This window comes from Salvelinus fontinalis, chromosome 13 (genome assembly GCF_029448725.1).
Source record: "Salvelinus fontinalis isolate EN_2023a chromosome 13, ASM2944872v1, whole genome shotgun sequence".
Taxonomy (NCBI): domain Eukaryota; kingdom Metazoa; phylum Chordata; class Actinopteri; order Salmoniformes; family Salmonidae; genus Salvelinus; species Salvelinus fontinalis.
The window spans coordinates 39988184-40002519 of NC_074677.1; positions in this window are offsets into that span (position 1 = coordinate 39988184).

Genomic DNA, 14336 nt, shown 5'->3' on the forward strand with positions numbered 1-14336 from the left:
ACTCCATGGTTCTAAATCAGTCGTTGTTTATTTAGTAAACTGTCGAAAACATGAACGTGCTTGACCATGCTATAGGTCATATAACTGTTTGTTTCATGCAATATCTGCTTTGTGGACTTCACAGGACAAATGTTGCTCTCCGGTTTTGTGATGAAACAAACGTATGTGTAGTTTAATTTATTCCGCCACTGTGAGTGATGTCACGGCCTTATTATATTTCACGTTGGCGTATGAGCGAATGGGTTATAGAGCAAATATCACAACAGGTTTTTATTTTTTATTTATTTTTTAATGATATCCAAATTGGTATAGTTGCAGTCTTGTCCCATCCCTGCAACTCCGGACTCGGAAGAGGCGAAGGTTGAGAGCCATGCGTCCTCCGAAACACGAGCCGCACTGCTTCTTGACACACTGCTCGCTTTTACACATTTTTGTTATTTTATCTTTATTTAACTAGGCAAGTCAGTTTAGAACCTATTCTTATTTTCGATGACGGCCTAGCAACAGTGGGTTAACTGCCTAGTTCGGGGCAGAACGACAGATTTTTACCTTGTCTGCTCTGGGATTCGATCTTGCAACCTTTCGGTTACTAGTCCAACGCTCTAACCACTAGGCTACCTGCCGCCCCGTGGACTACGTGTGTGCTAAGGTGCAACAGCGCATGTATTTTCTCCGCAGGCTGAGGTCTTTCGGGGCAAGCTCAGAAATAATGGCCTTCTGTTCCACTATCCAGTGTGTTCTGCATCACTGCTTGGTACTATCCAGAGTGTTCTGCATCACTGCTTGGTACTATCCAGAGTGTTCTGCAGTACTGCATCACTGCTTGGTACTATCCAGAGTGTTCTGCAGTACTGCATCACTGCTTGGTACTATCCAGAGTGTTCTGCAGTACTGCATCACTGCTTGGTACTATCCAGAGTGTTCTGCAGTACTGCATCACTGCTTGGTACTATCCAGAGTGGTTTGTAGTACTGCATCACTGCTTGGTACTATCCAGAGTGGTTTGTAGTACTGCATCACTGCTTGGTACTATCCAGAGTGGTTTGCAGTACTGCATCACTGCTTGGTACTATCCAGAGTGTTCTGCAGTACTGCATCACTGCTTGGTACTATCCAGAGTGTTCTGCATCACTGCATCACTGCTTGGTACTATCCAGAGTGTTCTGCAGTACTGCATCACTGCTTGGTACTATCCAGAGTGTTCTGCAGTACTGCATCACTGCTTGGTACTATCCAGAGTGGTTTGCAGTACTGCAGTACTGCATCACTGCTTGGTACTATCCAGAGTGTTCTGCAGTACTGCATCACTGCTTGGTACTATCCAGAGTGGTTTGTAGTACTGCATCACTGCTTGGTACTATCCAGAGTGGTTTGTAGTACTGCATCACTGCTTGGTACTATCCAGAGTGGTTTGTAGTACTGCATCACTGCTTGGTACTATCCAGAGTGTTCTGCAATACTGCATCACTGCTTGGTACTATCCAGATTGGTTTGCAATACTGCATCACTGCTTGCTACTATCCAGAGTGGTTTGCAGTACTGCATCACTGCATCACTGCTTGGTACTATCCAGAGTGTTCTGCAGTACTGCATCACTGCTTGGTACTATCCAGAGTGGTCTGTAGTACTGCTTCACTGCTTGGTACTATCCAGAGTGTTCTGCAGTACTGCATCACTGCTTGGTACTATCCAGAGTGGTCTGTAGTACTGCTTCACTGCTTGGTACTATCCAGAGTGGTCTGTAGTACTGCTTCACTGCTTGGTACTATCCAGAGTGGTCTGTAGTACTGCTTCACTGCTTGGTACTATCCAGAGTGGTCTGTAGTACTGCTTCACTGCTTGGTACTATCCAGAGTGGTCTGTAGTACTGCTTCACTGCTTGGTACTATCCAGAGTGGTCTGTAGTACTGCTTCACTGCTTGGTACTATCCAGAGTGTTCTGCAGTACTGCATCACTGCTAGGTACTATCCAGAGTGGTCTGTAGTACTGCATCACTGCTAGGTACTATCCAGAGTGGTCTGTAGTACTGCATCACTGCTTGGTACTATCCAGAGTGGTTTGCAGTACTGCATCACTGCTTGGTACTATCCAGAGTGGTTTGTAGTACTGCAGTACTGCTTGGTACTATCCAGAGTGGTTTGCAGTACTGCATCACTGCTTGGTACTATCCAGAGTGGTTTGTAGTACTGCAGTACTGCTTGGTACTATCCAGAGTGGTTTGCAGTACTGCATCACTGCTTGGTACTATCCAGAGTGGTTTGTAGTACTGCATCACTGCTTGGTACTATCCAGAGTGGTTTGCAGTACTGCATCACTGCTTGGTACTATCCAGAGTGGTTTGCAGTACTGCATCACTGCTTGGTACTATCCAGAGTGTTCTGCAGTACTGCATCAATGCTTGGTACTATCCAGAGTGTTCTGCATCACTGCATCACTGCTTGGTACTATCCAGAGTGTTCTGCAGTACTGCATCACTGCTTGGTACTATCCAGAGTGGTTTGCAGTACTGCATCACTGCTTGGTACTATCCAGAGTGTTCTGCAGTACTGCATCACTGCTTGGTACTATCCAGAGTGTTCTGCTGTACTGCATCACTGCTTGGTACTATCCAGAGTGGTTTGCAGTACTGCATCACTGCTTGGTACTATCCAGAGTGGTTTGCAGTACTGCATCACTGCTTGGTACTATCCAGAGTGGTTTGCAGTACTGCATCACTGCTTGGTACTATCCAGAGTGGTTTGCAGTACTGCATCACTGCTTGGTACTATCCAGAGTGTTCTGCTGTACTGCATCACTGCTTGGTACTATCCAGAGTGGTTTGCAGTACTGCATCACTGCTTGGTACTATCCAGAGTGGTTTGCAGTACTGCATCACTGCTTGGTACTATCCAGAGTGGTTTGTAGTACTGCATCACTGCTTGGTACTATCCAGAGTGTTCTGCTGTACTGCATCACTGCTAGGTACTATCCAGAGTGTTCTGCAGTACTGCATCAATGCTTGGTACTATCCAGAGTGGTTTGCAGTACTGCATCACTGCTTGGTACTATCCAGAGTGTTCTGCTGTACTGCATCAATGCTTGGTACTATCCAGAGTGGTTTGTAGTACTGCATCACTGCTTGGTACTATCCAGAGTGTTCTGCAGTACTGCATCACTGCTTGGTACTATCCAGAGTGGTTTGCAGTACTGCATCAATGCTTGGTACTATCCAGAGTGTTCTGCAGTACTGCATCACTGCTTGGTACTATCCAGAGTGTTCTGCAGTACTGCATCACTGCTTGGTACTATCCAGAGTGGTCTGCAGTACTGCATCACTGCTTGGTACTATCCAGAGTGGTCTGTAGTACTGCTTCACTGCTTGGTACTATCCAGAGTGTTCTGCAGTACTGCATCACTGCTTGGTACTATCCAGAGTGTTCTGCAGTACTGCATCACTGCTTGGTACTATCCAGAGTGTTCTGCAGTACTGCATCACTGCTTGGTACTATCCAGAGTGGTTTGCAGTACTGCATCACTGCTTGGTACTATCCAGAGTGTTCTGCAGTACTGCATCACTGCTTGGTACTATCCAGAGTGTTCTGCAGTACTGCATCACTGCTTGGTACTATCCAGAGTGTTCTGCATCACTGCTAGGTACTATCCAGAGTGTTCTGCAGTACTGCATCACTGCTAGGTACTATCCAGAGTGGTCTGTAGTACTGCATCACTGCTTGGTACTATCCAGAGTGGTCTGTAGTACTGCTTCACTGCTTGGTACTATCCAGAGTGTTCTGCAGTACTGCATCACTGCTTGGTACTATCCAGAGTGTTCTGCTGTACTGCATCACTGCTTGGTACTATCCAGAGTGTTCTGCAGTACTGCATCACTGCTTGGTACTATCCAGAGTGTTCTGCAGTACTGCATCACTGCTTGGTACTATCCAGAGTGTTCTGCAGTACTGCATCACTGCTTGGTACTATCCAGAGTGGTTTGCAGTACTGCATCACTGCTTGGTACTATCCAGAGTGGTTTGCAGTACTGCTAGGTACTATCCAGAGTGTTCTGCATCACTGCTAGGTACTATCCAGAGTGTTCTGCAGTACTGCATCACTGCTTGGTACTATCCAGAGTGTTCTGCATCACTGCTAGGTACTATCCAGAGTGTTCTGCAGTACTGCATCACTGCTAGGTACTATCCAGAGTGGTCTGTAGTACTGCATCACTGCTTGGTACTATCCAGAGTGGTTTGCAGTACTGCATCACTGCTTGGTACTATCCAGAGTGGTTTGCAGTACTGCAGTACTGCATCACTGCTTGGTACTATCCAGAGTGTTCTGCAGTACTGCATCACTGCTTGGTACTATCCAGAGTGGTTTGCAGTACTGCATCACTGCTTGGTACTATCCAGAGTGGTTTGCAGTACTGCATCACTGCTTGGTACTATCCAGAGTGGTTTGCAGTACTGCATCACTGCTTGGTACTATCCAGAGTGGTTTGCAGTACTGCATCACTGCTTGGTACTATCCAGAGTGGTCTGTAGAACTGCATCACTGCTTGGTACTATCCAGAGTGGTCTGTAGTACTGCATCACTGCTTGGTACTATCCAGAGTGGTCTGTAGAACTGCATCACTGCTTGGTACTATCCAGAGTGGTCTGTAGAACTGCATCACTGCTTGGTACTATCCAGAGTGGTCTGTAGTACTGCATCACTGCTAGGTACTATCCAGAGTGTTCTGCTGTACTGCATCACTGCTAGGTACTATCCAGAGTGTTCTGCTGTACTGCATCACTGCTAGGTACTATCCAGAGTGTTCTGCAGTACTGCATCACTGCTTGGTACTATCCAGAGTGGTTTGTAGTACTGCATCACTGCTTGGTACTATCCAGAGTGGTTTGTAGTACTGCATCACTGCTTGGTACTATCCAGAGTGTTCTGCAGTACTGCATCACTGCTTGGTACTATCCAGAGTGTTCTGCAGTACTCCATCACTGCTTGGTACAAGTGTTACGCTACAGGTTTTTCTCCTACTTTCTGAGTGTGAGCAGAAAGTAGGTCACCACTGTACAGCACATTGAGCAGCTCTGACAGTCTCTCAGCTAACACCGCCATCTTCGCATCATCGTACGGTCTTTCTGTCTGCTCTCAGTCACGTACACTAACTGGAGGATGAAAAACAGACTGAATGAAATGTACTTACCCATCTGCCTCCGTTAAGAACAAACTGAGATTATATATATATTTTTAAACGAATAAAAATACATGACAAAACACACATCACGATAAGAGAGACAACACAACACTACATAAAGAGAGACCTAACACAACAACACAACATAACAACAACACAACATGGCAGCAGCACAAAACATGGTACAAAAATTATTGAGCACAGACAACAGCACAAAGGGCAAGAAGGTAGAGACAACAATACATCACGCAAAGCAGCCACAACTGTCAGTAAGAGTGACCATGATTTAGATAAAACTGTCCAGAGATTGAGATAAAACTGTCCAGTTTGAGTGTTTGTTGCAGCTCGTTCCAGTCACTAGCTACAGCAAACTGAAAAGACGAGCAACCCAGGGATGTGTGTGCTTTGGGGACTGGCAGAACAGGTGTTGTATGTGGTGGATGAGGGCTGCAGTAGATCCTCTTGTCGATGATCTGTGAGGGACAAAGCATACGATTAATAAGTCACAACCTCATTATACCCTACCTGACAACACTGTCACAACCCTGTTAATGGAGCAATTGAGTGATCCAATCACAGCACTGATCTTCTTCCACTGCCTATCCAGCTTTGCCTTCTCATAGTTCTCCTTGAAGCCGCGAGTCTTCCTCCCCTCAGACATCTTGATGCCATACTGGAAAGTAGCCATGAGAAGACAAACACAGTTTGTCAGCAATAAAAATGTAATTACTTGGCCTGATTTAAAATCATTTCGTAGAAATGCAAAGGAATCCAAATATGTTGATATTATTATGTATGCTGTAAATTCAGTCCGTTTCTTGAGTCATTGTGTGATAGATGTGTGCGGTGTTAAAAGTGCGGAGCTGAGAGACAGTTTACTGAACATAGCTCATATACGAAAGACAACATTACCACTGGCTGTGGATATGGGATGTTCTTTTGAAGTAGCAAAGAAAAGTGCACAGCAGCTTTCATAAAATGCTTCTCAAGCAAATGCAGTTGAGAAGAAAAGCGTTGCCAAGAAACTGAGGCAACCGGTAAACCATGTTACCGTTGCGCGGGGAAAAATGCCAGATGAGTGCCACACACATAGCCAGGGCATGCCGCTCGCGTCAAGTGGGAAACAATGACGCGAATCAAGCCAAATGGATCAAGCACCTGGATGCTACTGGGGGAGAGGCCTACTTCCTGTGACTGCAGGAAGACGAGAGGAGCAACGATGATCAGCACCAGAGCAACGCACAACAGCGAGAGAGAGGACAAGAACGTCATTGCAACAGAGACGAGCATTGCGTCACACTCAAGCGAACAGAGTGATGACCATTACATGTACATCTCAAATGAGAGAGAGGCATCTGATAAAGGGACCGTTTTCACCACTGACTATGAGTTGGGTGATGCAAAAGGAACTGAACTGTTTACATTAGATACAGGTAAAGACATTACTAAACCGTACTATGTGTATGTAAGGGTAGATGATGTGAGACTCAAAATGGAAGTTGATACAGGTGCAGCAGTTTCTGTGATATCAGAGAGGTTGTACAACCACAGGTTCAAAAAGGCGAAATTGAGCCCTGTCAAGTGTGTGTTAAAAACATACAGTAAACAGTCAATAGTTCTAAGAGAGGAACTCTCAGTCAAGGTCACGTGTAATGGGAGCATTAAAATGTTTGACTTGCTGGTGGTGAAAGTAAATAGTCCCACCCTGCTGTGTAGAGACTGGGTCAGTAAATTGAAGCTAGACTGGTCACATGTACACAGAGTAACAGCTGTAGAGACCGTAGAGGGTTTGTGTGAAAAACATTCCTCTGTGTTTAAGCCAGAGCTGGGAATGCTAAAAGGTATCACAGCTTAGATACATGTAACTAAGGGGGCTGTACCTAAGTTCTGCAAGCCTCGCCCAGTGCCGTATGCACTTAGAGAAGCTGTTGAAAAACAGCTAGTCAAATTGGAGTCCAAAGGGGTCGTTAAAGCAGTTAACTACAGTGAATGCTTTGCTCCAATTGTGTTTATACCAAAAACAGACAATACAGTGAGAATATGTGGAGATTACAAGGGAACTATCAATCTGTGGCTGGAAGTAGAGCAGTATCCATGACCAAAAACGCATGACTTGTTCACGAAGCTGGATTTGTCACAGGCATACCAGCAAGTAAAACTAGAGGAGAGCTCTAAGCACTATCTCACCGTTAATACGCATAACAGGTTGTTTAAGGTCAACGGCCTTCCTGCTGGTGTTGCCTGTGCGCCAGCTATTTTTCAGGAAATGATGGATCAGATCCTACAAGGTATAGATGGGGTAACCTGTTATCTTGACGATATACTTATCACAGGGCGTGACATAGAAGAGCACTTGAGAAATCTTGAAGAAGTGCTAAAAAGACTGAAAGTCTGCAATCTGAAGGTTAAAATAGAGAACTGTTCTTTCTTCCAGAACAGCCTAGCCTATTTAGGTCATGTGACAGATGCAGAGGGGATACACCCCATGACACAGAAAACTGAAGCTATTGAGAAGGCTCCCATTTCTACAAACACCACTGAGCTCAGGTCTTTTCCTTCGTTACTTAACTATGATGGCAAATTCATTCCAAATCTGTCGACCATAGTTAAGCCTATAACTGCTCCACTACAGAAAGATGTAAAGTGGGAATGGTCACAGAAAAGCCAAAGTTCTTTGGAGGAAGCTAAGAGACATCTACCTACTAGCCAGGTGTTAGTTCACGACAACCCGGAGCTACCGCTCATACTAGACTGTGATGCTTCACCAGTAGGTTCTAGGTGCAGTGATTTCTCACAAAATGAAGGATGGTTCTGAGAAACCTATTGCATTTGCCTCTCGGATGCTTACTAAAAAAGAAAGGAACTATTCTCAGATAGAGATAGAAGCACTAGGACTGGTGTTTGGAGTTATGACATTTCATGAGTGTCTGTATGGTAGGAAATGTACCTTGCTGACAGACCTTAAGCTTCTTCTTAAGATTCTTGGTCCTAAGACAGGTGTCCCAACACTTGCAGCAGCTAGAATGCAACGATGGTCTTTGATTTTAGCAGCTCACACATATGAGATATAGTACAAACCATCAGAGCAGCATGGCAATGCAGATGCATTGTCCAGACTCCCACTGAGTGATTGTAGGGGTCCTACACCAAATCCAGTGTATAGAGTGTCATTTATAGATGACTTGCCAGTCACTGCTAAGGATGTAGCACTTGAAACTGAGAAAGATCTGTTATTGAAAATGGTTAAGCGGTAGGTAATGTCAGAACCATGTTCCAGACAAAGTCTTTAAACCTTATGTCAAAAGAAAGTTTGAACTTACCATTGAGGATGACTGTATTCTTTGGGGTTACAGGGTGGTGATTCCACACAGCCTGCAAAGCAGACTATTGGCAGAACTACATGAGAGTCATTGGGGTATAGTTATGATGAAATCATTAGCTACAAGTCTTCTCTGGTGGCCTACGCTTGATGAAAATATTGAAACTGATGCAAGTCTTTGTGACATATGCAAACAGCAGCGTAGCATGCCTGCAAAAGAGCCAGTACCTGGAAATGGGCATCAAGTCAATGGGAGAGAATTCACTTAGACTTTGCAGAAGACCAAAGCAAATGTCTTTGGTTGTTATGGATGTTTATGCTAGATGGCCAGAAATTGTACACATGCAGAGTACTACTTCAGCTAAAAATGTTGAGGTACTCAGAACTCTGTTTGCTTCCTATGGTCTGCCCCAGGAAGTAGTCACAGATAATGGCCCACAATTCATTTCCTGTGAAATGAAAACTTTCTTAAAATTGAACGATATCAAGCATACCATGTCACCTGCATATCAGCCAGCTTCAAATTGGTTAGCTGAAAGGCGAGTGCAAAATCTTAAGAAGTAGCTAGCTAAGAAGAGAGCAGTAGGTGGTATGATGTTACATCATTGTGTTGCTAACTTCCTATATGGCTACCACAACACACCACATACTAGTACACTCAAAACGCCAGCAGAGCTGTTCTTAAAGAGACAGGTTCGTACACGACTGTCACTGGTCAAACCACAGTAGTCGCAGAGGGAACAGACTGAGCGGTCACAAGTCAACAGTGACAAACCACAGAAGGTCAGATCCTTCTCTGTTGATCAAGAGCTCTTGGTAAATAATTACAGGGGAGGAGAAAAATGGTTGAATGGTGTGATAACTAAGGTTCTGGGTCCTGTCACATACATGGTCAATGTTTAACTGTGTGAAAAGACATGTGAATAAGATGTTGAACATCAAGCCAAGGAGACAAGGTGAAAAACATTGTCAAAGGTGAAATAAGAGAGAAAGGTTCTCAAATCTAGTTGAAGTTACATGGGAGAAGCTGTAGAGTTTGAGAGATAAGCAGCATGTTATTATGCACACCTGGTTAAAATGGTATGCACATGTTCAGTGCATGATATTGGAAATATGTATCTGATTGGATGCGCATAGTTTGTTATCGATCAATAATGACAAACCTCATGGCATTGACAACTTAGATGGAAAGCTACTGAGGATGGTAGCTGACTCTATAGCCAGTCCTATCTGTCATATTTTTAATCTGAGCCTAGAGGAAAGTCTTTGTCCTCAGGCCTGGAGGGAAGCCAAAGTAATTCCGCTACCCAAGAGTGGTAAAGCGGCCTTTACTGGTTCTAACAGCAGACCTATAAGCTTGCTGAAAGAAATTGATAATAAGAAGATTGTAGGAGCTGTACTGTTAGAATTGAGTGCAGACTTTGATATTATTGACCATTACCTGTTGTTGAAAAAACGTATGTGTTATGGCTTTTCAACCTGTGCCATATCGTGGAATCAGAGCTATCTATCTAATAGAACTCAAATGGTTTTCTTTAATGGAAGCTTCTTGAATGTCAAACATGTAAAGTGTGGTGTACAGCAGGGCAGCTCTCTAGGCCCTCTACTCTTTTCTATTTTTACCAACGACCTGCCACTGGCATTAAATAAAGCATGTGTACACATGTATGTTGATAATTCAACCATAAAGCAATCAGCAACCACAGCTAATGAAGTCACTGAAACCCTTAACAAAGAGTTGCAGTCTGTTTTGGAATGGGTGGCAAGTAATAAACTGGTCTTGAACATCTCTAAAACTAAGAGCATTGTATTTGGTACAAATCATTCCTTAAGTTCTAGACCTCAGCTGAATCTGGTAATGAATGGTGTGGCTGTTGAACAAGTTGAGGGGACTAAATTATTTGGTGTTACTTTAGAATGTAAACTGGCATGGTCAAAACCTATAGATTCAATGGTTGTAAAGATGGAGAGAGGTCTGGCCGTAATAAAGAGATGCTCTGCTTTTTTGACATCACACTCCAAAAAGCAAGTTCTGCAGGATCTAATCTTGATTATTGTCCAGTCGTGTGGTCCAGTGCTACAAGGAAAGACCTAGTTAAGCTGCAGCTGGCCCAGAACAGAGCGGCACGTTCTGCTCTTCATTGTAATCAGAGGGCTGATCTAAATACTATGCATGCCAGTGTAACCGATGTGAAATGGCTAGCTAGTTAGCAGGGTGTGCGCTAATAGCGTTTCAGTCAGTGACGTCACTCACTCTGAGACCTTGAAGTAGTTGTTCCCCTTGCTCTGCAAGGGCTGCGGCTTTCGTGGAGCGATGGGTAACGATGCTTCGTGGGAGGCAGTTGTTGATGTGTGCAGAGGGTCCCTGGTTCGAGGTGAGGAGAGGGCCGGAAGCTACACCAGTACATTGATGCTGTTGACCCGGATCACTGGTTGCTGCGGAGAAGGGGGAGGTCAAAAGGGGGGTGAGTGTAACCGATGTGAAATGGCTAGCTAGTTAGCGCGGTACGCGCTAATAGTGTTTCAATCGGTGATGTCACTCGCTCTGAGAACTTGAAGTAGTTGTTCCCCTTGCCCTGCAAGGGCCGTGGCTTTAGTGGAGCGATGGGTAACGATGCTTTGTGGGAAGCAGTTGTTGATGTGTTCAGAAGTTCCCTGGTTCGGGGCGAGGAGAGAGACGGAAACTATACTGTTACACCAGTCTCTCTTGGCTAAGAGTTGAGGAGAGACTGACTGCATCACTTCTTTTTATAAGAAACATTAATGTGTTGAAAATCCCAAATTGTTTGCATAGTCAACTTAGACACAGCTCTGAGACACACAATTATCCCACCAGACAAGCCACCAGGGTACTTTTCACAGTCCCCAAATCCAGAATAAATTCAAGAAAGCGTACAGTATTATTTAGAGCCCTTATTGCATGGAACTTCCTTCCATCTCAAATTGCTCAAATAAACAGCAAACCTGGTTTGAAAAAACAGATAAAGCAACACCTCACGGCACAATACCTCTCCCCTATTTGACCTAGATAGTTTGAGTGTGTGCATTGATATGTAGGCTACGTGTGCCTTTAAAAAAAATTGGCAGGCCTCATTGGTTGTTGGCCAAGGTATTTTAGTGTGCTTCCTTTGAATGGCTGCAGATGGACTCAGCTTGGAACCGGCTATGTTGTATCCGCTGTCATGTTGGAAAAAAACTTATTTGTGATGTTATTGCTTTATACTGTCGAGTTTCTCTTTACAACAACTAAAAAGAACCCGCTTCCTTTAATCAGGGATGCAACACAGAGAGCAAGAGAGAGAACACTCAAATCAAACAGGTACACCAACTATGTCAAAATGACTACTGTAGAATATGACATGTACTGTGGGTGACAAGGATTAATTAGAGGACTCGCGTGGCTGGGTAGCACTCAGCATAGCTGTTGGACTTGCCAAAGAACTGGCAGGCATTGTCACCTTCTTCATCTTTGGGATTGGGTTGGTGGATCGCATCCAACTTAAAGGTGCATACACCGCCACCTACTGTACTAAAGTGTGAGGCCAGTCACGGCCTACCTACATTAAATGATCTTCATTAGTCCTGTTCCTAAAAGGAAAAACTTGCACCACTAACCAACCCTACACCTAAACTCAGCAAAAAAAGAAATGTCCCTTTTTCAGGACCATGTCTTTCAATGATAATTCGTAAAAATCCAAATAACCTCACAGATCTTCATTGTAAAGGGTTTGAACACTGTTTCCCATGCTTGTTCAATGAACCATAAACAATTAATGAACATGCACCTGTGGAACGGTTGTTAAGACACTAACAGCTTACAGACGGTAGGCAATTAAGGTCACAGTTATGAAAACTTAGGACACTAAAGAAGCCTTTCTACTGACTCTGAAAAACACCAAAAGAAAGATGCCCAGTGTCCCTGCTCATCTGTGTGAACGTGCCTTAGGAATGCTGCAAGGAGGAATGAGGACTGCAGATGTGGCCAGGGCAATAAATTGCAATGTCCGTACTGTGAGACGCCTAAGACAGCGCTACAGGGAGACAGGACAGACAGCTGATCGTCCTCGCAGTGGCAGACCACGTGTAACAACACCCGCACAGGATCGGTACATCTGAACATCACACCTGCGGGACAGGTACAGGATGGCAACAACAACTGCCGGAGTTACACCAGGAACGCACAATCCCTCCATCAGTGCTCAGACTGTCCACAATAGGCTGAGAGAGGCTGGACCGAGGGCTTGTAGGCCTGTTGTAAGGCAGGTCCTCACCAGACATCACAGGCAACAACGTCGCCTATGGGCACAAACCCACGGTCGCTGGACCAGACAGGACTGGCAAAAAATGCTCTTCATTGACGAGTTGTGGTTTTGTCTCACCAGGGGTGATGGTCGGATTCGCGTTTATCGTCGAAGGAATGAGCGTTACACCGAGGCCTGTACTCTGGAGCGGGATCGATTTGGAGGTGGAGGGTCCGTCCTGGTCTGGTGCGTTGTGTCACAGCATCCTCGGACCGAGCTTGTTGTCATTGCAGGCAATCTCAACGCTGTGTGTTACAGGGAAGACATTCTCCTCCTTCATGTGATACCCTTCCTGCAGGTTCATCCTGACATGACCCTCCAGCATGTCAATGCCACCAGCCATACTGCTTGTTCTGGGACCTGTTGGATCAGAGGTTGAGGGCTAGGGCCATCCCCTCCAGAAATGTCTGGGAACTTGCAGGTGCCTTGCTGGAAGAGTGGGGTAACATCTCACAGCAAGAACTGGCAAATCTGGTGTAGTCCATGAGGAGGAGATGCACTGCAGTACTTAATGCAGCTGGTGGCCACACCAGATACTGACTGTTACTTTTAATTTTGACCCCCCCTTTGTTCATGGACACATTATTCCATTTCTGTTAGTCACATGTCTGTGGAACTTGTTCAGTTTATGTCTCAGTTGTTGAATCTTATGTTCATACAAATATTTACACATGTAAGTTAACTCTTCTGCAGTAAAATCTCATACACCCAGGTACTTCTCTGCAGCTGCCACCTACACTCATTAAAACACACTACCCCATTCCACTACTTTGACCCTATCTGTTTCTGCACCATACCAACGGCCTTGGAAGACGGGACACAATGCCTCAATACACACTATAACTCTTCTGAAGTCAAATCTTGTATACCCAAATATGTCTCTGCAGCTGCCACAACATTATATATTCTCTGTGATTTGCATTCCATTTCTGCGGTACAGTTGATAACCATTGCTATGAACGCTAAGAAGCCAACCTTACAGAAGCATAACTCATTCATTGCCCTATCCCTCTGTGCTGGCACAAATCTACTACTCACTGGGATCCTCACAGGATTACTCACCCTTGACCCATCCTCCACTTTCTTCACTGACTCAGTATATGACACCCTCTTTCTGCAGTGGTCTGACTCTGGCCACTCTCGCACTGGACACTTCCGATCCCCAGCAACATGAGCACCCCTACAGTTGACACACACAACTTTATCCACCGAATCTACACTATTCTCTGTCCCATGCACACTTCCCACATCTTGGAATCTCCGTCCTACACACTGCTGCAACATGACCATAAATGTTGATCTATCAAAATAACTGATCTATCCTAACATGCTTTGTCTGGTACAGACGCTGACTCCAAAGGACTGACAATGACTACTCTGTTTCACCATGCTCCCCACCGGGTCGGCTTCACATCAAATGGTCGGCGTCTCAAACACCAGGAATTTTCAACTTCAATTGCTCCACCTCCGCACTTAACGCTACCCCAGAAATCCCCGCTTTCAATGGTAACATTTTCCTATGACCAAAGCAAGAAACACAGGTCG